At 40.9% G+C, this 23,514-nt stretch overlaps 2 long non-coding RNA genes across 2 annotated transcripts in view; one reads left to right on the forward strand and one right to left on the reverse strand.

Annotated features, from left to right (window-relative positions):
* Positions 1–3,402, forward strand: part of LOC124304437 (uncharacterized) — an 82,098-nt gene extending 78,696 nt beyond the window's left edge. The window contains exon 5 of the long non-coding RNA XR_006908187.1: positions 3,202–3,402. This is a non-coding gene — a long non-coding RNA (uncharacterized LOC124304437). The remainder of the gene's footprint in view (positions 1–3,201) is intronic.
* A 56-nt stretch (positions 3,403–3,458) lies between these two features.
* LOC124304435 (uncharacterized) lies at positions 3,459–4,740 on the reverse strand. Its single transcript, XR_006908186.1, has 2 exons — positions 3,981–4,740; positions 3,459–3,761 (listed from the first exon to the last, which is right to left on the reverse strand). It is a non-coding gene; the product is annotated as an uncharacterized LOC124304435 (long non-coding RNA).
* Positions 4,741–23,514: the final 18,774 nt, after the last annotated feature.

Raw genomic sequence — 23,514 nt, forward strand, 5'->3', positions numbered from 1 at the left:
ATGGTTTCTTTGTCAAGAGCCACGTAAAGATGGCCTCCGGTTTCGACCTGTGTAGACACCGAGTGTAGAGAGCAGACCTTGTCAGCAACAGTATCGATTGTCTACCGGCGTCGTAGAGGCCGGCGGTACTAGTGTAACTACCCATACCATACCACAGGCTCTTCGTATATTTGTACATATCGATACGTACCCGGGGTGTACGTAATTCTTTACCCTGGGCTCGTTCATGTTCAGCTCTAACCGTACGATTCATTGATTGCGTGAACGGAATGAGAAGTAGGAAGGAATAAAAAATGGTCAGCGTAATACGCGGCCACTTGATGAAAATTTAAACTATGAATTATGCGACTCATGGACGTAACTCTGCAGGCTATCGCAGGTTTCGGTTTGTTACCGTTCGACAAGAGTGTGCGTTTCGTTGCTTGACGCTGATACCTTCTCACGATCGTCGCGAAAACAAATATTACTCGCAACTCGATTGACCGTGCTTAATTTAACGTAATTACATACTTGGAAGAGTATAATTTTACACGTGAGTGTAACATGCAAGGTGCAATGTGCGGATTACGTATATGCAATTAGATACGTTTCCAGGCTTTGTCAGACGTGGTGGTCTCAAAAACGACGACACTTGGTAACATTGTTTGCCGAGTTTCCTGTTGCCCGAAGGCAATATATTAAACGAGTTGACGACATTACGCATAGCTGCCACGCTTCAGCCACGTGTAAACGGAATACCGCGGCTAAATTTTATCCGATAAAATATTCTGGCGAGAAATTGCTGCTGCCAACGTTGCGATGTATAATATTATAATACGAGGAAGAATAAGTCACAGATGTCGGCGATTTCATATCATTTCTGCTCCAGGTGGTGCAGATTCTTGACATTGTTTGTTTTTCCCTGCAATATATGAGGGAGGAAAAATAAAATTTCGAGTGATTGATATATGCATAATACCGTCCAGTTTATCTTGTGCTATGCTCTGCACGGAATCAAAGACCAGGCTTTGACCCTGGACAAATTCTAGAGGAAGTGATCTTGGCTACCGTTCTTATACGCGGCTGGCTCTTAGCCAGAATCTCTTCAATACGACGCTCGACTCTGGTTTTGACCTGGACTCCCAATTCGCGAACGTCGTAGTCTAAATTTAAGCCTTTATTGATACACGTATAATCTACACAGGATTGGACCACGTCACCAAACTTGTTTGGTATGCCGAATTTTATGGACAACGTAGGCCGCGACGCAGCACCGATTACGGAAGCGAAAAAAGCCTAGCGTGGTAAACGAGCTGGGTTAATTTCTGACCACTTGTAAATTAACGCATCGCAAGTTGGCATTTGCATAGATACCTACTATTGCTTACGATCATGGGAAGAGATAGAAAACTATGTTGCATGGTCTTCGGTGCCAACTCATTTAGTGTTAGCTTAGATACTCTGTAGGTATCTATGATCTGACATAAAATCGAATCTCTGATTGAAGTTGGAAATGTCACGTGTCTCCACAATGCCTGTATCCAATTACATAAATGTGATTTTCACATTTTTACAAAACGTGTAACCTTTTCCGAGTTGTGTAACATTGTCGAGCGGATATTCCGCCTATTCGAGCGGTAAGAAATCGTGGACATTTGCAATTGACAGCGAATAAGACCTGACATGGCAGCTGGATCGAGATTAGCTATCCACAGAGTGACATCTCTCCTACAGATACAGTCGTCACGTGTTTGTTGTGCAATAAGTTGTAGCTCGTCGAGCCGCTAATCGTGTGGCCGGCTTTCCGCGTACCTACTTTGCGGAATGACCCACGCATGTACCGCAAGATGCGATAAAGGGTAGCGAAAAATGGAGAGAGATTTCCGTCTGGCCGCGACGCGGGCGAGAGAATTAAGGATCAAGCAATTTTCAGTGGCATTGGTAAATGGGTTAAACGAAAGGATGGCCGATGGTCGGTCGGGCATGGAGAATGAGAGATGAAGAGAGACATGTGGTGCTGGGCTTACCAAGGGAGGAGGCAATTTAAATCGACGCGGTCCAATTCTGTGCAGTCCGCGATCCGTCCCTCGGGAGGTTGTTTCCTTTTTTCTTCTTTCTCCACACCTTCCTTTTTCTCCATTTCGTTTCATCCGATACTCGAATACCTTTCTCTTTTTCTTTCTTCCTCTAACTTTGAACGTTCCTTGATCAATATAAGCCCGTTTTTACAGACCTGCGAAGGTTCCTCAACGAGTAATCACGGCGTCTGACGCGTTTTAGGATATAATAAAATTGAAGCTCCAAAAACGCGGACGCGACGCCTAGCTCGAACCTTATTGTCGTGCTGGAGGAGTCTCGCGGCGAGCTTTTTTCAATCAATACATTCGGCACGCCTCTTACATCACGCCTCGGGGTAGGTGCCTTATACCTATTTCGTGCCGACTTGCATTTCCTCGCGGTTAATCGTCATGTCTAGTCTAATGACGGTCAAACGTTTCGCGTTTCTTGTCAAGGGTTCGACGACGCTTCCATCCCGCCCTTTACCAACGTACCCAGACCGATCAGTGACGAGGACTCGAGTCGTTATCAGTCTTCTCGAAGCACTCGCAATCCAAGATCCTTCGCACTTTTATGTTACAGGGCTCAAAAAAGCGCGGATAGTCGGGAGGCTCGCGGAGGTTGCGAGGAGGATACGACGTGGTGAACTGCGGCGGTCGTAAGTCAATCGATAAACGCAGTAACTCACTACCTCGCTCCTCGTGTCTCCTCGCCGAGTCGATATCGCGGAACAAACTCGCCTCTCGGCCACGTTTTACTCCATGGCTCTTTTTCATACTATATATATGCATCCATTTTCACAGCTCAATTCTCTCGCGCGCGTTGCTAATCTCGAAGCCTTCGAGCTGGAGTTTGATTGATCTAGCGAACAAATGCACTATGCAAATTGCGCATCGGTTAATGGTACCCAAGGTTCGTAGATAGACGAGCGGACAAGGGAAAGTCTTTGCATGAGGAACTTTTCGTAGGGACAAAAATGGCGATTGCATTGTCAGACTGTCGTATAAAACCTACACATTGTACAATGATTGGACCTTGGTGGTGCCAATTTGTACCTTCGCGTTTTTTCCCCAATACAAAACGGCTGCCCACCTAATGCCAACATCGTTTTAAAGCAAATGGTATTAATTCGCGGACCAGGAACTTACCGAAGTTTGCTTTAAGCGGAAATCGCGAAAAAGTGTATCGTCGCGTCGTAGTTTCCTGACGCCTACACCTACCGACCTTCGCAGCTCTACGCTCGCCCCTCTCGTCCGTCGAGCCGTCTTTCTGCGCGCGACGAAAGCTAGAAAAGGATAAAGAGTGGAAGTGAAAGAGAGACGGATCGAGAGGTCGACCCGTGACGTGTCTGCACCATGCTTATACCTCGTAAAATCTCTCGAGGGGGAAAAAAGTGTTTCGAGGATATTAATTTTAGGTACTTTGAAATTTATTTTAGTTTATTAATCACTGGTTTGATCGTGAGAAAATACACTTTATATTCCATCATCCTCAAATTCTATCCTAATTTACATGTTATGATGGTAAGGACATCCAAGATGACGTTCCTATAAATTCCTCGAAACGCACGATAGCTGATTCGCTGATGTCGATTAGCGCAATTCAGTGCTCACTTAGTGCTGAGTGTATTATCGTGTCGACAGTGACCGTTGATTAAAATCTCAGTTCTTTCTTTTTCTTGATTTACTCCACCGCAGAAGAATTTGTCCATCATTCATCTGAAACTAATACAGTTTTTCCATTTTTACGAATATCGACTGCCTCTCAATATACATAATTGGTCTTCGATTGTCACATTATCTTGCAATTGTAAGTTTCTCCCAAGTAATTATCATACCTGCGCTTACAGTTTGTTCCGAAGGATTATTCACGATGATCCGAAATGATCATATACTAGATACAGTTTAGTTACAGGCAGGTATAACGGTGATAAAAGCGCTCACCTCTGGATGCCGTGTGTGTACAGAGGGTACAATCGGGTGCAATTTGCGGTCTGCGATACTTTCCGGGAGTCTCTCCTTGAGACGGATGAACGTGGGTGAGGCGTGTACACGCGGCATGCGTTGCCTCTATACCTGCATCCATCTCTTCGTGAATACCTACATACCTGCAACCTCCGGAAGGTTAGGGTTTGCAAGTTTACGTCGGGAGGATCGGGGTTCGGGATTTGCCCCGAGGGCACGAGGCTGCTGTTGCCGCTGCTGCGGGACTGCCGTTGGAGCTGCCGCCGTGGCATCGCATCAGCTACGTGCACCTCTTGTCTGTGTACGGATACGTATATGTGTGGAGGCGAAAATAAAATAGGTACGTAGGCATACCCGTTGGGGGCTTTGCGAACGTTCTCAATATCGGCTTTTCCTCCCGAGCGGACAATGAAGCCACCGCCAAGAGAGCGAGAGACGGAGAGAGAGAGGAGAAGAGAGGGACGGAGGTACACAAAGCGCGCTGCATGCCCGCGTTGGAGATCCGCCAGATTTGCCGTCCTCGGATCCGATCGAGTTCGCTGCCTGTCCTCCGGTCGAGCCTCTTCTTCATCTTTGCTTTCAGACGCTGGCTAATTGGCGAGAGTCACTTTGCTCGTTTTTAACTTCTCCAAATGACAAGCCGAAATGCGGATAGTACATCTGCTGCGTGCGATGAATTCCACATCGTAGTACGTACGTATGTACAACTACATTTATTATATATAGTATAATAACGCGATCTACGGGATATTGCAAATACACAAGAGCGTGCATATTTCAACTATGTAACACGCGTGTCTGAAGCGCGAGCAATATCTACCGACATACATACGTGAGGAATTCTCGGTGAATGGGGATGAGACGTTTCACCTATAATACGCTATTCGAGATCAACGAAGCGCGCCGCGTGTGCATAAATTCCCTCTCGATTCTCGAGTAATTGCAGTTCGCGTGTTATATACGTGTTACGCCGACACGTGACGAGAGGGTGCGCTGCATATAAAAGTTGATATCGAAAACCGGTAGCAGCATTCATTATTATCGTTACGAATCTCTCGATTTCACGATAGACGGTGTTCCAGGCGTATGTATATAAAAGTATCTTTTCTTCGCAGATATCCAACTGATTAGGTATATTGATACCACAAATACGTAAAAATTTTGACATTGCGTATTCTTCTACAAATCAGAGCGCAATTATAAATGATAATGCTTGCGGTAGGTACACGGTGATTCGATAAAAATTTGCATAAGGCTTTTTCGCGCAGAATGCGCAGTACATGTTATAGGTATATACGATACAAACATGATAAATACTTTGTGCGTTACATCTTGTTGACGCGACTCGGTGGCATGGATATTTGCGATAAAGAATATACCGACAACAACAGCGACGAGAAATTCGTACGTCACTATGTGAGATAACGATCCTCTACGACGATCGGAGGGCTGCCACCTGTGCCGTAGAAATCATATCGGGCGAGTGTGAAAATCGCGGTTACGGGGTGTGTACAGTTTTTCTTTTTTTTTTTTTTTTAAAGAAAATTAAAATACTTGGAGCAATTTGAGTTTGAGAGCTTTATTATTTACGGGTTAGAGAACATTTTGGAATTTTTTCATTGAAATTAATGACAAATTGCGGCATGGCGCATGTAAGTAGCGAACGACCACGTTTTCAATACGGTGGCGCAGATTCCTCTGTTAGATTTTATCCGATCGATTTAAAATTCTAACGCAATTTGTAAAGCTTGTTTAGCGATTCGAGCTCGTTACTGGATTTTTGAATTTCAATCACAACATTCTTCAATAAATATTTTTTTAACAATTTTTTTTGTTCCTAATCGTACATATTTGAAGAAAAAAAATAGTTTTTTTCAACATTTGAGCTACGAGCTCGAAGCCAAAAGATGTTTTTAACTCTAAAAAATTCAGGAGATCCGCCATCGCAAAATCCCTCGAGTTCGGAGTCGTTTGCTACTTACACCCGTCATATCGCCATTTTGTTATTGATTTCAGTGAAAAATTTCCAAAATGTTCTTGAAACTATAAATAATAGAGCCCTCAAATTCAAATTGCTGCAAGTGTCTTCATGTTTTTCAATAAAAAATCTCTTAAAAATAGGTATTTTTTTACCCCCTCTCCCTCTTAAGAAGGTTAACGTTCTCGCGCCGCAGTGTGCAGAAAAGTCCATAAAAAAACGTACGAATCCGCGACGGTGTAACTATAACGTGTGCAGGTATTCGTCGTCACGCGATTCGATCCCGTTTCGCGGACGTAGAGTTGAAATATTTATGGGGTTAATCGATTCTTTAAGGGGGTAGCATGAAAGCACGTATTGAAAGGAAAAGACGAAAGAAAAAAAAAAAAAAACATAATGAAAATAAACCGGTAGAAGCATTTTTCTCCGCGAATGTTGCAAAAGGCTGCAGCGGCCTCCAGACTCTCTCGCACGAGGAGTTTATCGCTTAACTTACAGCTATCACGTACGCATGTGTGTGTGCATAAATGTATAAGTGCATCTATAGGGCGAATGTGTTTGTTTTACCGCATGATCTGTTTCTGGCTTCGGCTACTGTCACTGCGGCATTTTCACTCTGCTTACTGCACTTGTTGATAACGACGATGGAATTATTTGCCCGCGTTCGCGATTCTCGCTGCAGCTGAGAAACCCACGTCCGTTTGAGTCACACTCGATTGAACTGCAGTCCTCGATACATGCATCACGTTTACGTGGAAGTTTAATCGTGACCGCGGGCATAATATCGCGACTGCATCACGGGAAACGAAACATTTATGTGGAAAGGAGTTGGTCGCGATCGTTCGATCGGTGACACTTGCAGGAATTATTCTCCCTAGGAGGATAAGTAGATGAAGGTATATAGTTATTGATGTAGGGGATATAACTGAAACAATTCCTCGCATGTAACGCGGCGTTCAAGAAGAGCGTAAAATTTCAATAGAAATCGGTGAATTCAAGTCCAGCTGCATCGCGGCCGACGCCGCAAGATATTCAGTTTCGAGACCCGCAGTGATGATGCACGACCACCGACTGAAACATGCAGGTAGTGAATTTCTTTCCACAGTGAGACGGCCACCCGTCGATATCCTCCGTCTCGCTGTCCTCGCAATTGAATAATATCCCAGCAGCTTCTGACTTTCCAGATTATTCTTAGCTTATCGGACGTCTGATTGAATTCCCCGCACGGGTCGTTTAATTTCATTTGATTTTCGCTGTAAACGGTACGGTATGATGTTACGAGTAGGTAGATTACTCTATGCTTGCACGAAAAGGGAATTTCATTTGAGACAGAAAATTCCTTGCAGCGTTTATCGCATTTTTTTCATTCGATTTATTTTTCATCCTTGTGCTGAAACTGCAGCGCGGGGCTAAAAAGCTCTTACATTTCTTACAATAGACGCAGCAGACGATCATTTATAGCCTCGGTGGGTTCGAGCGGCGAGGATCAGCCAGCGGAACTTGAGTATCGCAGCGGGGAGAATAGCGGCGGCGCGTATTTGATTGCTGAGGATCGTATATGGTACCTACGGGGTGAAAAAACGTCGGGATGTAGGCATATAGGTGCATAATACCTACGGGCTTATTGTGCCTGTATACATAATTATACGTGAAACGATCGGTGTGTCCCAGGGCAGTCGGTTGTCTGGCGAATCGGTGGGCGTGGCTACCGAACGTGTATCCTAGACGTGCCGTTTATCCGAATTATCCTTCGGATACAAACCCGCTTCGCACCATTTACATTCGTATCGGTGGTAGCTACGCAATGTTTAACGGATTTGCATTTTCACTGAAAAATCATGCGTTGTGGATACTATGTCAATGGAAAAACTCGCTACTACCGGGAATGAGACCGCTCTGTACTGACATCGAAATTATAGCAGAGAATTGCAGAAACTTCTCACTTCAAACATTCAAACGACCGTAGTTTTGAATTGGTCGTTTGAAAAATTTTGAAATAATTCAAAATCGTCTAGTGCGATGGAAAAAACTTGCGGGTTAATTTTAGTCGATGTTTGTTGGTAATCTTCCAAGTTATAGACGTTTAGCATCTCTTTTGACGCGCCATTTTGAAAGCGGAAACACGTAACAGTCGAATTTGACATATCGGATGGTCTGAAATACATTTGAGACAATTTTCGGGAACGATTTATTCGTTTGAACCGATATTCCCAGATGCGGGGTTAAAGAGTTTCGGTTGAAATAACCACTAACCAGCCGTGAATAGCTGCAGCTAATCCGGCCGCGGCGCTTATAAGAATAATTTAAATACCTACGACACATCTTTACATGAATAGCTTAGGGTTTTGAGAACCCGCAGGACATGCCTAGTCTTGTCAAATAACGCCAAGGTAAATATTATATGTGGTAAATATCCAGTAAACATAGTAAGCGTATCTCGGCCCACGCGAAAAGAACGTCCGTGATATATTGACGTATTGTAACGGTTTTTTTTTTTGAGGTTCAACCGATACGTTTTGATTTTATGTTATATTAGAAATCTAGATATATTCAATAAACAAAATACATTAAATCAGGAGGAAACAATGTAGAACACAGATTTATTGAGTTTTGGTATAACCTTTTAAAAGAACAGGCAATCATAGAAAATCTCATTCACTCTTTCATTCACACGTTAAAATTACTCAATGCGATTACCGACGTTTTGTATATAATTATTCTGGTAAAATTTTTGTACCACATTAACGAAAGACTGGCTCTCTTTTCCTTTATGCTTCAAATTTAAAAATGATTCTAGTGAAAGAATGAATCTACTGACAAAGGACTCTAAATTATGGTGAGATTACAATAAAGTTAACAGACGAAGATATAAAATACTGACTTAAGAAGGCTATTACAGATTTGTGGCACAATCCACCTACAAATCAGTAATGAAAAGATGACTTAGCTCGGAATATCTCTGATGAAGAGAGGTGGCCTAACGGCTCCGTAGATGATCATGGATGTTGAAGTTCTTTGATATTCCTTTTATAGAATCGGTCTTCACCGATTATACTGCGTGGTCGTTCGTCGATCCGATATTTGGATTTGTTCTTTAGGCTCACAGGCTCCGAAAGATTCGGATTGCGTTGGGTTACACTTCTGGTATGAATCGTCGTCTTAATTTTTTTTTTTTTTGTTTCCCCTTTTTTTTTTTTTTTTTTTTTTTTTTTACTTGTTTTGTTTTCCCAAATGTTAACGAAATTATAAGAATGTGAATATGACAGGACTAGACTTTATATCGACCGTTCGCTTCGACCCCGGCTCGCAGAGAGAGAGAGTTACACTTATTTCACCGGATAGGTGATCTTGACCGACGTGACACCTAGAGTTAAGCGTTTGCTCTTTATTTTGAAACGTTGTATGTGCTTAAGGCGCGTACATACGAATTACTTTATATTCTATGTGACTCGCATGTAATATCGTTACATCACCCCCCCCATTTTCGAGATTGTTGTGAGAACGAAAATATCGAAAATTACTCGTTATCCTATATTTGCAGTAAAATCTAAAAACCTCTCTTTAAATTACTTCTTACTTATCAATCATTCAATCCATTCATCCTTCATCATTCATCATTAAAATTATCATTTTAAAATCTAATCACATTTTCTTTTAGCAAACATTTTGTTTAACTGGACTTACATCTAAAAAATTCTATAATCTATGCATGTTGGACTTATTAGAACATTTGAAGGATTCATGACGAGTTTTTCGTGAATTTTCATTACAAAAAATTATCTGTTATTTAGCACTTGGATTTGTGGGCTGATAATATTTGCGTAAACTCACACGATTGAAAGTTCCCAAGTTTTTGTTTTTATTTTTTGTATCTATTAAATTATATGCATTTTCATTAACTTTTTTGTTTATTTTGTACGGACCTTTAAACAAATGGAAGAATTTGTGTGTTAATTTATCGATAGCGGAGGATGGATATGGTACACGTAGTAAAACTAGATCTCCTTCATTTAAAATTACAGTTGAAATTGATTTTTGATTCCGGCTTCTATATTCAAAATTTTTCTTCAAGTTTTCTTTGGCTAACAATATTTTAATATCGTAACTATTTTCAATTCTGTCTGGAAATTTTACAATTTTTGTTAATTCATCATGCGCTGTTTTATTAAAATGAAGTTCGTATGGAATAAAACCGGTGCTATGGTGTGTTGTTAAATTTAATAATTTTTCGATTTCTTTGACATATTTTGCCCATCTAGTATGCTTATCATTGCAGAAGGTACGGAAAAATCTCCCCAGTTCTCTCATCACTCGTTCAGTAGGATTGGATTGTGGGTGTCTAATTGATGAATAGCAAACTTCTACTCCTTGTTTTTCTAATTCGACTTTCCATCTAGCAGCTGTGAATTGAGTTCCATTGTCGGATAGCAATCTTTTTGGTTTTCCTACGTTTTTAAAGTACTCGTTGATTATTTTATTTAATGCTATTGTTGTAGTAGCTCGTTTTATGGGGTATAACGTAACTAGTTTTGAAAATGCATCTATTGCAACTAACAAATATTGGACTCCCCCAATAGATCTCGGCAGAGGGCCATAGAAGTCAATTGTAGTCAATTCGTTCGGGTGATCAGCTGTTACCTGCTTGTACTTTCCTTGCATGCTGTAGGATAATGCCTTTGTTCTTTGACATGTGTCACATGCTTGAATACGTTTTTTGATACCTTCTCTCATTTTTCGCCAGTAATAATATCTGTTAATATATTGGTATGTTTTATATACACCCATATGACCTATTTTTTCATGTACAGAAATTACGAGTAAATCTACTATACTTTGTGGGATTACTACTCGCCAATTTTGATCGAATTTACTTTTATAAAACAACAAGTCTTCATGTACTTTGTAACAACCATCAGATGAATCTGTATTGCATTTATTTATGATATTTTTCAATTCCTCATCTTTTATTTGCAATTGTTTTAAATTTTTCAGGTTTCTTATCAACGTTGGATTCATTTTAATAGTTTGAGATGCGATTTTGTTTAGTTCGAGTTCTACATTATCTACTAGCAGTTGGTTTATTTTTGCTATTAGTAACTTGTTACGTTCGTTTGTACTTTGTTTCCCGTTGATATTTCGGCTGAAAAAATCTGCCACCACATTATCTTTTCCTTTGCAATGCTTGACTGTGAATGTGTACTGTTGTAAGATTACAACCCATCGTGATAATCGTGGACTTAAAAACGGTGCTGTATTTATAAAAGTTAATGCTTTATGATCTGTTATTATTTCAAATGGACTTCCAATTAACCAAATTCTAAATTTATCTAATGCATACATTATTGCCAGTAATTCCTTTTCCGTAGTTGTGTAATTTAATTCTGCTTTCGACAAACATTTACTTATAAGTGAAATAATTTTATGGTTATCTTCCTCATCAATTTGGTACAAAATCGCACTTATTCCAAGATCGCTTGCGTCTGTTTGTACTCTACATATGACGCCAGGTAAATAGTGATTAAGGGTTACACAGTTTATAAAACTTTCCTTTATCTTTTTAAATGCTTTCGTATGTTTCTCTGTCCATCTAAACGGTGTATTGTCTGTTAATAAATCTCTCAAGGGCGTGACATAGTTCGAATATTTTATGCTAAACTGCCGGTAAAAGTTACACGCTCCTAAAAATCGTTGTAAAATCAATTTACTTGTTGGTACTGGAAATTCTCTAATCACCTTGATTTTGTCTGGGTTGGGACTAACTCCCTCAGGTGTTATAACGTATCCGAGAAATGCGATTGACTTCTTACAAAAAAGTGACTTATTTAGACGAAGTGTAAAATTGTGTTTCATTAAACGATCAAATATTAGGCTTAGGTGTTTCATATGAGAATCAAAATCAGTTGAGGTTATTAAAAGATCATCTATATAACAAGTCAGAAAGGAGGTAAATTCATTACCTAATGCCATATTTAGGGCACGTATGAATCCACTTCCTGCCGTCTTGAGACCAAATGGAATTCTGCAAAAGTGGTATAAAGTGCCACCGTGTAAAAAAGCTGTATATTGACGTGAATTTCTCTCTAGCGGGATTTGCCAATATCCATGTGTTAGATCAGTAGATGTCATGTATTTTACACCATGATATTTTCTTAATAATTCATTTATTGGTGGTGGACATTCGTTATCAGACTCAATTATGTCATTTATATATCTGGCATCTAAACATAACCTCACTCCATTCTCCCTCTTTTGTACTATTCGCAATGGATTGCAGTATTGACTATTTGATCTTTCTATAATTCCTGCTTGAAGCATTTTCTTTATCTCTGCATCTACTGCTTCTCTAAGTTTAAATGGTACCGGGTATGATTTTTTAACGATTGGCTTGTCTTTTAGTAATTTGATAGAGTGTTCATAAATGTTTGTACATCCGGCTTTCTCTGAAAATAGTTTTTCATATTTAATTAGCAATTTTTCCAGCTCAGCTTTTTGCTCTTCACTTGTACCCATAAGATTATTCGCGATCGACCGGACAGATTCGAAAAAGTTTTGATCATTTGTTTGAGATCTTGTTACTTGAATTTGTTCTATTAAAATTGATTCGATATTTTCATCCAATTTATCTTTAAAAAAATTGTGATCTTCCGATTCTACTGTTTTCTGGCAAACTAAATTCTTTTTGTAAAAATTATGGTCTTGTGATTCTATTGTTTCTGCGTTATTTTGTTCATGTTCGTTTACATTTTGAAATACAGATTCATTACATTTTATATTATTTTTTACACACATCAAATTTAGATTTTCTAATTCATTATTTCTCGGATTATCTCTTTGATCTACCGATGCAATTTTATCAAATTCACTTATTGCTACACATATATTTTCCTTATCTACTAAAATATTTTTATCAATTTCATCATTTTCTACAAAGATATATTTTAAATTTATTTCTGTTTCTTCATCAATTTTATTCTCCTCTACACAATCAGATTCATTGTCAATTTGCATCACATTTTCATGTGTTTCTGACATTTTATCATCATTATCACATTCAGGATCTTTAGTTGTGATATTTTCAAAAACTGTTTTTATATCTTCATCATCATTTTTATTTTCTTCATTATTATTCTCTTTCTTTGAATTCTTTTTAAATATTTCTTTGCCTATTTTTTCATATTCTTTTTCTGAATCTTCAGTTCTTAAAATTTTGATATATATTTTCGCGTTTTGTGCAAATGAGCTCAACCTTTCCGCAGGTTCCCGGTCGTATGAGAAAAGTGGTGGAGCTATTACTTTACCTTTAATACTAATTGTTTTCTGACCGTAATCTAAAACTACTTTATTAATATCAAGCCAATCGTTACCAAAAATCACACTACTAGACAGATGCGGTATAATTAAAAAAGCTGTTGTGATTTTCTGCGATCCCATATGAACATCAACCAAAATTTGTCGCTTAACCGCTGTGGGCTTTTTCCCAATTGCTGGTAAAACTACTACATTTGTAACTGGTAGTTCATTTAAACTATGATTACCTTTGAGAGATTTATATACTTTTTCAGACATACATGTTACTTGGCTTCCTGAATCAAATAAAGCTACCATTCGATAATTTAACACATTTATTACTACATTTGGACCATTCGATAAGTTTTGTTTTACTCTTTCAATTTTTTCTTCAGCATCACCAATTTCGTGCATTAAGTCCTCAACTAAATTTGCATAATCCCAACTCGATGTCGGACTTATACACATCGAGCTGTTTATTAGTTTAAATTTCTATTTGGACTGGTTTGTAAATTATTGGTGTTAGTTTGCATTTGAGTTTGTAATGACTGTATCTGATTATTGGTTCCTGAGAAATAAGGTGGTGGATAATTGACGTTTGGTAAATTCATTTGGTTGCTTGTTGATGCTTGAACTTGCGGTTGATATTGCCATGGTGATAAGTTTGTACCAAATTGAGGATTTTGATAAAAGTTGTTTGCAGCATTTGGATAATTTTGTTGCCTACTTGTATTATTTATCTGTTGCTGTTGTTTATGTTGAATTTGCATGTTGTTTACATTATTCACTTGATTGTTGTTACTTTGATTTTGATATTTGTGTTTATTATTGTTTCTTTCTTCATAATTTACATCTAATTGCGATAAAGCTTGTTCTATTATTTTTGTATCCGCCATATTCACAGTTGCTAGAGTATCACGAATTTTATATGGTAATTGTTGGATAATGGTATAGTTTATTTCGAACTGGTCTAGTTTCGGTAATAGGTATTTTGCTTCCTTAAGCTGTTTAAAAAAATATGTTTGAAGTGAACCATCCTGTTGATTATACCGTCTTGAACTCCACTTTGTTTTGACTTTAACTTGGATTGGAATGGAATAAAATTTATTTTTAAAGGCTTCTTTAAAATCATTATACGTGTTGATAGTTTCTTTACTCGCTTCCCACCATATTTTTGCTCTACCTGATAATTTACTTTCGACTATCGACAATTTACACTCTTCCTTCACACATTTTAACCTGAAATAATTTTCCAAATTTTCCAAATATTCAATAGGATTTATAACTTCTTCATCTGTAAACTCGGGAGCTTTGGCATCAATGTGACTTCGTTGCAAACTTACTATTAACTCACTCACCGATATTTGATCGTTATTGGTAACTGGTTGTTGAACTGGATTCTGTATCTGTTGAAGAGCCTGTCTTTGTTGTTCGTTCTGGAGCTTCAACAATGCGACTTCGTTTGCCAGCTGTGCGTTAGTTGCTTGTTGTGCCTGTAGCTGTTCAATCGTATTTCGTAAACCCGCGAAACTCGCCATTTCCTCCTTCAAACGCTCCAGTTCTCCCTCCATCTCGCCTGTATTATTTCGTATTTGACTATTGCCTGCTTTTGATATGTCAGGTTCTGACCTCCTTGGTTTATTTGTGATCCTTGACCTAGTTTTAACAGGTGTTCTTTTAATCGTTGGTGCCATGTACTTTTGAAATTCTTATATTTCTATTTATCGCGTAATATATGTTTCTTACAATTACTACCTAAGGTCAATCATACAAACATTCAACGACGAAGTTTCAAATTTAATCCTATGTTTACTTTCTTTATGTCTAAACTTTATGTTCGGGCGCCATTTTGTAACGGTTTTTTTTTTTGAGGTTCAACCGATACGTTTTGATTTTATGTTATATTAGAAATCTAGATATATTCAATAAACAAAATACATTAAATCAGGAGGAAACAATGTAGAACACAGATTTATTGAGTTTTGGTATAACCTTTTAAAAGAACAGGCAATCATAGAAAATCTCATTCACTCTTTCATTCACACGTTAAAATTACTCAATGCGATTACCGACGTTTTGTATATAATTATTCTGGTAAAATTTTTGTACCACATTAACGAAAGACTGGCTCTCTTTTCCTTTATGCTTCAAATTTAAAAATGATTCTAGTGAAAGAATGAATCTACTGACAAAGGACTCTAAATTATGGTGAGATTACAATAAAGTTAACAGACGAAGATATAAAATACTGACTTAAGAAGGCTATTACAGATTTGTGGCACAATCCACCTACAAATCAGTAATGAAAAGATGACTTAGCTCGGAATATCTCTGATGAAGAGAGGTGGCCTAACGGCTCCGTAGATGATCATGGATGTTGAAGTTCTTTGATATTCCTTTTATAGAATCGGTCTTCACCGATTATACTGCGTGGTCGTTCGTCGATCCGATATTTGGATTTGTTCTTTAGGCTCACAGGCTCCGAAAGATTCGGATTGCGTTGGGTTACACTTCTGGTATGAATCGTCGTCTTAATTTTTTTTTTTTTTGTTTCCCCTTTTTTTTTTTTTTTTTTTTTTTTTTTACTTGTTTTGTTTTCCCAAATGTTAACGAAATTATAAGAATGTGAATATGACAGGACTAGACTTTATATCGACCGTTCGCTTCGACCCCGGCTCGCAGAGAGAGAGAGTTACACTTATTTCACCGGATAGGTGATCTTGACCGACGTGACACCTAGAGTTAAGCGTTTGCTCTTTATTTTGAAACGTTGTATGTGCTTAAGGCGCGTACATACGAATTACTTTATATTCTATGTGACTCGCATGTAATATCGTTACAGTATTATAATACCTATAAAACATAACACGCGTCACGGTTAGTTTAGAATACATTGGGCTAAACACAAATACATGTAAGATCGGCCGTTTACACTAAAAGTTTCGGAGAAACTTCAACGACGGAATCTGAAATTCCGATAGTATTCGTGCCGTAAATAATAATGATCGAAATTAGAATTTCGTTAGACGGACCGAAGTCACGATCGATCCATATTTATTCCGACCGACGCAACCACGTCAACGGCTCACGAGCATAACCAGAGGGATAAGTAGAGGAGAAAAAAAAAGAGAAGAAAAACGGCTTAACAATGACGTTGACTCGAGTCTGATTGCGCGTGGGCGGAGGCGGTCCATGACAAGGCCGCGGGAGCGGCCCAGGAGGGACAGGAAGACGAGGAAGGGCCCTGGAGAAGAATCGGCGTGCGGTCCAACGGTGCGACGCGTGACAAAGATGGAAGTGGAGGAGGAAAGTGGTCTACCCAACCCTCGAGGCATTATATACTTGCGTGGCTCGCCTCGCCTCCTCTTCTCGCCTACAAGCCACACCGTCGCGTCCCAATCCGAACAGTAATTAAAGCGCGGTAATGCCCCGGGACTCTACTTGGAGTACGGGCGGAATAGGCACGTCGTACTCTCATCGTAATACCTCGCGTCGACATATTTTGGTCGAGGAAACCCGACCCCGGTAAATCAACAAGTGAAAACCTTCTCTGGGGCTAGTTCCACAAACCGACGAAAAGTTTGCTGCAAGCTGGGAATTTCTTATTTCCATCAAATACGATACCATGTATATATACATTCGGTACACTTTGAAAGCTTGCCACCATTTTCGGTCCTGATGACTCTGATGTTCTCCAGTTATGTCCTCGAATAACCTTTTCCATCCTAACTGCGCGGGTATCCAAGCCTTCACAAGCAGTTGGCGGTATAACGCGCCAAGACCAAACCTCTGCAGTACACTAAGACGTAAAATCTATAGATATTCTCTCCGTCTATCGGTCTATTCCTGATCTCGCATATAACATATATATAATATATATATATACACGCGACAAACAGCCTTGCAGGAATCGTTCACCTCTAGCCGCAAGGAGACTTTCGTTTCCGCAAGGACGTTTAAGGATTTTACCCGTGGCTTGATATAGGCTGTCAAAGTGTACACCCAGGTTTGAATATCAGCTCTTGCAAAGTGACCGAGCACAACCATTTCATGTGATGAATCGTTGCATCAGGCCCAGTGCAGCACGCTCGTAGGTACGTACGTCTCAAGGACGCTTGCGGTAATCATTGTTAATCATCGTGCTTGCCCTGGGCCCACCCGCAACGTGGCGCAGCCCCACCTACGGCTGATCAACTTTTCAAAGTACTTTTACCAAGTACCTCACCTCGTCTCGCCCTTTGATCCGCGCCGAAGAGGGCGTCGTGTACGCTCTACGTGAGGAGATCAACTGTTTTCTACCACTTGTTGATTTATGCACAACCTATACACGTACGCATGTTGGTACCCGGGGTATGCAGCCCGTATGCAGCGGTTGACTTATAGGCACGCGAAACAACATATTCCGAGCATGATATACCAGAGCTCAAATGCCCCGTCTATTCTCCGGTTCACGGTCTCGGAATCGTGAGCGAACCAGCGGCTAGATGGACCACCAGGAGTGGCGCTGAGTACACCTTGCAAACGGTCGGATGACGAGAGTTCGATTATTAGATACATCGGACTCGTAGATATCCGCCAACTTTTTCTTTGATTGACATTTTTCATTTTTTAACTTTTTTTTTTTGGTGAACAAGCAAAGCCAACGACCGGGAACCGTCTAACGTTAAGACAGACTGACCTTGCACCTGAGAGATAAATGACGGGCACCTTATGCGGATCAATTGATGGATCCAGGGATCGGGATCCGAGCTACACGCGTCCACACTCGTGCCCAATCAATGTGTACGTTCATAAGGCTCTCGATGAATTACGGTCACTGACGTGAACGTGTAGGTGTACCAAGCTGCGTTGGACACGTCCCACGCTTTGTTCAGTCAAGCTTCGCGCTTAAGGAGGTAAGCGTACAATCAGTTAGTTGTAAGCATGAAGGTCGAAACAACCAATAGCGCTAACAATGATGGTTGTTTTTGGGCACCACCGACTAGACTGTAGTATAATATGGTATACTGTTGTGTATACATAAAAGAAGACCAGAAATCTCAATTATACAGGAAATGACACGTTCGACGAGACGATTTTTTACTTTATACACAGTGTTTGTTTAAGGTTCTATAGGCGGTTCAGGTCTTTTCTGCTTCCAGTTGTCGCGGTTCGGTGGTTCACGTGCGACTATCTCTTCAGAGACGAATGATCGGAAACAAAGATAAGCAATGAACGGTATCTGTACGCATGCGGGACTGTACTTTTCTTCATTCAGAACTACTCTATAAACATATATCGGATGAAGATAAGATAAAATTTCTAGGTATGTGCAAGTACGAAATTTGACTCATAGTGGTCGGAGGATAATAATGAGGAAAGCTGTTCCGGAAATATTTTCAAACGAGATTATTCACGAACCCTTCAGCTTCACCATTGGATTCAGTGTTCGTAACCAACGCAATTTCGCGTGCCTCGTAGCTCTGCTGAAACCCTTATCGCCAGTTACGTTCTTCGTTTAGCCACGATATTTGGTTTGGCAACTTCTGAATCAATTCTCATCCTGGGCGTGCCTTCCTCAAGACACTACGACACTTAGTCCAGGGAGTCCAAGGAAGCAGACCTGTACCTACGAAGGCATAGGCCATCGAGCATCCAAGCAGCTAGGGGATCTCGTTGTCGGTCGAACAACGAAGAAAGGTTCCCGAAGTTCGGACCTCCCCTCGCCCCCCACCTTCTCTCAATCCCACTCCTTCTCTATTTCTCCCAGACGCTCTTGCACTTTCCTATACGGTCTTGGAGTACGTCCGGTTTTGGAAACGTCTAGAACTTTACGTCGAACGGAAGTGTTAGCGTCTCGTAACCTTTATTACGATTTATAGAAGCCTTTTCAATATAGCACAAATTAGCACTATACACAATAAGATAAGACACGAGTAAATTTTGCCGGTTAAATAATCGACTTTTGGTATTATTTTCGAAGGCGAGACCATGACCAAATTATTCTTGCCGTCATTTTGTTTGGCCTGAAGCAGTGTTCGATAACCGGCAAGCGCTGGTTATGATCGTATATGCAAAATAAAATTGCAAGCGTGTCAACGGCGGCCATGTTGAATTTCTTCCGTTGTCAATTGTTTCAGCCTGATAAACATTTGACGAACTCTTATCTTACAGTCACTTGACGACGCATTGTCAATGATTCGTTATCCTCAAACCTTTTCCTCACATAGGTATAGTTACTGCCTGAAAATCTCTGTACAGTTTGCATATGCAGTTTCGAGTTTAAAAAAAAAGCCCACGTATGTACATACACACGTATCTATCAGGAGCTATAGTGTATAGGCGAAGATAAAACGCGGCAGCGGACTCGGGGACTCTTGACTCGGCGCACGTAGTAGGAGAAGCAAGAGCCGGAGGTTTTAGCCTCGAGAGAGTTTAGTAGTTAGACGAAGCCTGCACGAAGGTCTCCGGGCCGTCAGCCGCGGTTCGGACGGAGGAGAAAGGCGGGAGGAGGAATTCTTTCCCGTTTACTCGCGGGAGAGATAGAGACTGGCTCATCGGAGGAGCGGACACGACAAGGACGGAGAGAGTCACGCTGCCTCCCGGGTCGCGAGGAGGAGGCAAAGCGTCGCTGAGCGTCGCTGAGCGTCGCTAGGAGGGCGACGAGGAGAGGAAGGCTCGACGCGGAGAGGGTGGGACGGGAACGCCGAGGGGGTGGGAGGGGAGGGAGCGCTTATCGGATCGTAGCATCGGGACGGTCGCACGTACGCCGCCAAGCCCTGGCTGGCGGCCGACCCGCCGCGCCACGACGCTTCTCCTTCGGCAGCTCACTCTGTTCAACGCTGCAGGGATATATATCCGACTTAGTTGTCTCAGCTGGCAATTGCTCGGCAAATACACCATCCTTGCACTATTTTCACTTTATGTAATTACGAAAGAATTTTCATGGAGATCAAATTTATACCTTTTAAGACTTTTGCAGTCCGATAATTAGACTCGTGTATGTTTTGTAAGGTTGTGCATTTTTTGTTCAAGGTGTCACTCGAAAGTTCGTGACAAATACTGGAGAAAAAATTTAGACGTCGCTACCAATCATTGTAATATTTTTTTATTCACTTTTATGTGTACACACATTGCGGACTTGTATATATATATATTAGTTTATTTTTTTCGTATCGCGGTCCAATTAATCATTTACCAATCAACGTCAAACCGCGCCTAACAATTCCGCTGTTGGCGGCTCTCGTGTCTTATACGAAAGATTAATCCTCTCGGAGAAATTTGGATAACAGTTTTTGTTGCCGAAATAGAAGTATCGCATCACCTTGAAACGTCCCTGATTTTTATGAACAATTATTAACTGGATCACGATACGAAAAAAATTAACCAACATTATATAAGTCCGTTAGGTGTGCACATGAAAATAAATGAAAGATACTAAAATAATTGATAGCGACCTCTAAATATTTTTCTACCTCCTCCAGGTTTTACGACAATCTTTTTTCGGTACTAGTCACAAGTTTTTCGAGCGGCACCTTGAAGAAAAATGCTTTTAAAAAAGGACCACCACTAATGTTTAACCTGATGGTCTTTTGCTAGTCCGGTCAGAGTGCAGATGATCGTCACATGGTCGGTTAAACTCTCATTCAGTCAGACACACGTGTGCAGTTGCTGGTTGGTTGTACAAAAAGCAAGGAATTTTTTGATCAACGTGGACGAAGAGGAGTCCCTTCAATTGGTCCACGAATGTGTGGCGTGAGTGCTTGGGTTGTAGGTATTAAGATCAACCGATGATCCCCGCTGTACGCGTCAATGTAAAATCACTGAGTCTAGGTGTGATCTCGTCACGATCATCGGAGCGTCACGCAGTGACGCATGACCCTGAAGAGGTTGTCGTGTCTTGAGCACACGTAGGTAGTAACGTTGACTGTCGCTTCTCACTCATGCATTTTATATGGAGCGTTTTTCACCGCGATAAAGCATCCGCGGTTATCTCCATGTATTGTTGATCATTGCGCGATGATTAATGGTTTCTTGAATATCGGAGTAACCTTTCGGCTGAGTATCGACAAAACGAATCTCTTTCGTCATTTCGATGATCTGCACGGTCCCGATTCGTGGGAGCGTAACAATTAACACTGAAATTATCGCGCACTCTACCGGCTGCATTGGCATTGTGTGCATTTTTTTTTATAAATTATTGTTATCCGGTGTCTCGGGTGGTCAACTAAAGTCTCAACAAAAGCTCCCGCATATGGTGAAACCGGTTCTTAATTGATCGGAGGACATTCGTTCCTAAAATACGTTCAAACGAGACAGATAATTACGGTCTGGAATGCGGGGTGAATTTACACCGTGCGGAATCGCGGCGCAACTCCGATTCCTCGACTATATAAACTTCGATACTGAATACTAGGATATCTTATCGATCACCGATTCACCGCATTAAATTATCAAGAACGAGGGAGGGGTGGGAGGGGGGTGGGTAACCGTTCTCGGGAGAAGAATTGCACTCTCGGATCGAGAGTCCCCTTAGGTTAAGTCGAGATGTGGGAAGGGCTGAAGGGGGAAAGTAAATCCCGGCTGATGCAGCAGCGCTGCTTGCGCCGCAGACTTCGCGGAGGGCAGAGCCTTATTTGGAGTCACTCAGTGGGCATTTCTCGGTGAGTTGTTTTTTTGTTTTTCTTTTTTTTTTTCCTACAAAACCGCGGAGCAATTAAGCGACGAAAGGAGGTATCTGCACGGGACCCAACACAGTCGCGTGATTCTTCGTGCCTTTGAACGCGAAGCGCCGCCACTTTGCGACAACCGGTTGCAGGATGCTCCAGCTTCTGCGGCGATCCTCCGGGTTAATATCAGTGATGTAACGAACATTCGCATTCCCCAATATTCGTATATTTTACGAATGTGACTGTCGCAAATGCTTCATATTTTGTTTATAAAAGTTGTGAAAATAATATTAAATAAAACAAAACACGTTATTTTCATAATTAACTCTTATTACAAAAGTTTGTCTTCACGTTTTAATCACACTCCGATCTCATAATTAATTTCTTTCTGTACCTGTCACTCAATCAATCGTCGACTTTTAGTCGTATAGAAATGGCGCCAGATTAAAAAATGTATATTCAAATTTGCGATTACTTGAAAAGTTACATTCGTTAGATCGCTAGTTAATATACTAGAATGGAATTTACGTCTTACGACTGTACCTAGTGTTCGGAAAATGAGGAGGGAAATAATTGCAAAGGAAAAAATGCAACTTATTCCTATCAGGCTTCGTTCGCTTTCTTGGCGAGATGGCACCTCGTGCATTGACAAAAAATTCCGCCAGCCGGAAACAGGTATAAGAGAACCCCGTGGCCACCCTCTGCAACCACGTGATCGACGATCCACGTGCTCATTGGGGAGAAGGGGGCTGAAGAGGCGGCGACACAATTCCCGAGTCATGCTTGTTACGCACGGATATTTGCACACCTGCAGTAGGCATGGTATACACGCGGGTATGCACGCGGTGCGAAACCATGAAACCGCTATCCACTTCCCGCAAGTTTGAACCTAAGTTTAACAAAGTTCGTACCTCACCGAGAAGGGAAAGTCTCTCTTAGAGCAGACGAGGTTATACCTGCAATGCTCACCACGATCGTGAATGGATTTGCCGATAAATTATCATCTTCGAGTTACATCCAACCGTCAGATTTTTATTTCCCATCTCTCTGATTTGCTTGAAATAGGTGGACGTAATAACGATTAAAGGGAAGTGTCTCTTTGGCTCGTCATTGATCTTCTTAACGTCGATAAATTCGCGGTTCGGGAGCAAGAGATTGGATTAATATCCAAAAATGGTGTAAAGGTGTACAGCGCGTGGTACATACGCGTACCTACATATAACGCATAAATACGTATAAGTATATACACAGGAACTAAAGAGTATTGCGAGTCATTAAGTCGTCGAAGACGCGGAACGCCCACCTGTCCAACTTGAAAAAGGGTTGCGCCGAACAAAGAGGACTAATTAAATTATACACTTTCTGGATAATAATTCAGGCACAAGGTGCAGCAGCCGCCGGTTTGAGACACGCCCAAAAAGGTTCGAGTAACTATTTTTCTTTTCTCTCACTTCTCTCCTCCGAATTCAGGGTGCCATCTCATTTTCATTCCTCGGCTGACGAGTTCCATACGCATAAAAATATCTCTCTACTATCCATGCAAATCGCACGTATAAACCTAGCCGTACCTTCTCACAGAGATCTTGGTCCTGTACCTACG

Source organism: Neodiprion virginianus, chromosome 5 (assembly GCF_021901495.1).
Source record: "Neodiprion virginianus isolate iyNeoVirg1 chromosome 5, iyNeoVirg1.1, whole genome shotgun sequence".
Taxonomy (NCBI): Eukaryota; Metazoa; Arthropoda; class Insecta; order Hymenoptera; family Diprionidae; genus Neodiprion; species Neodiprion virginianus.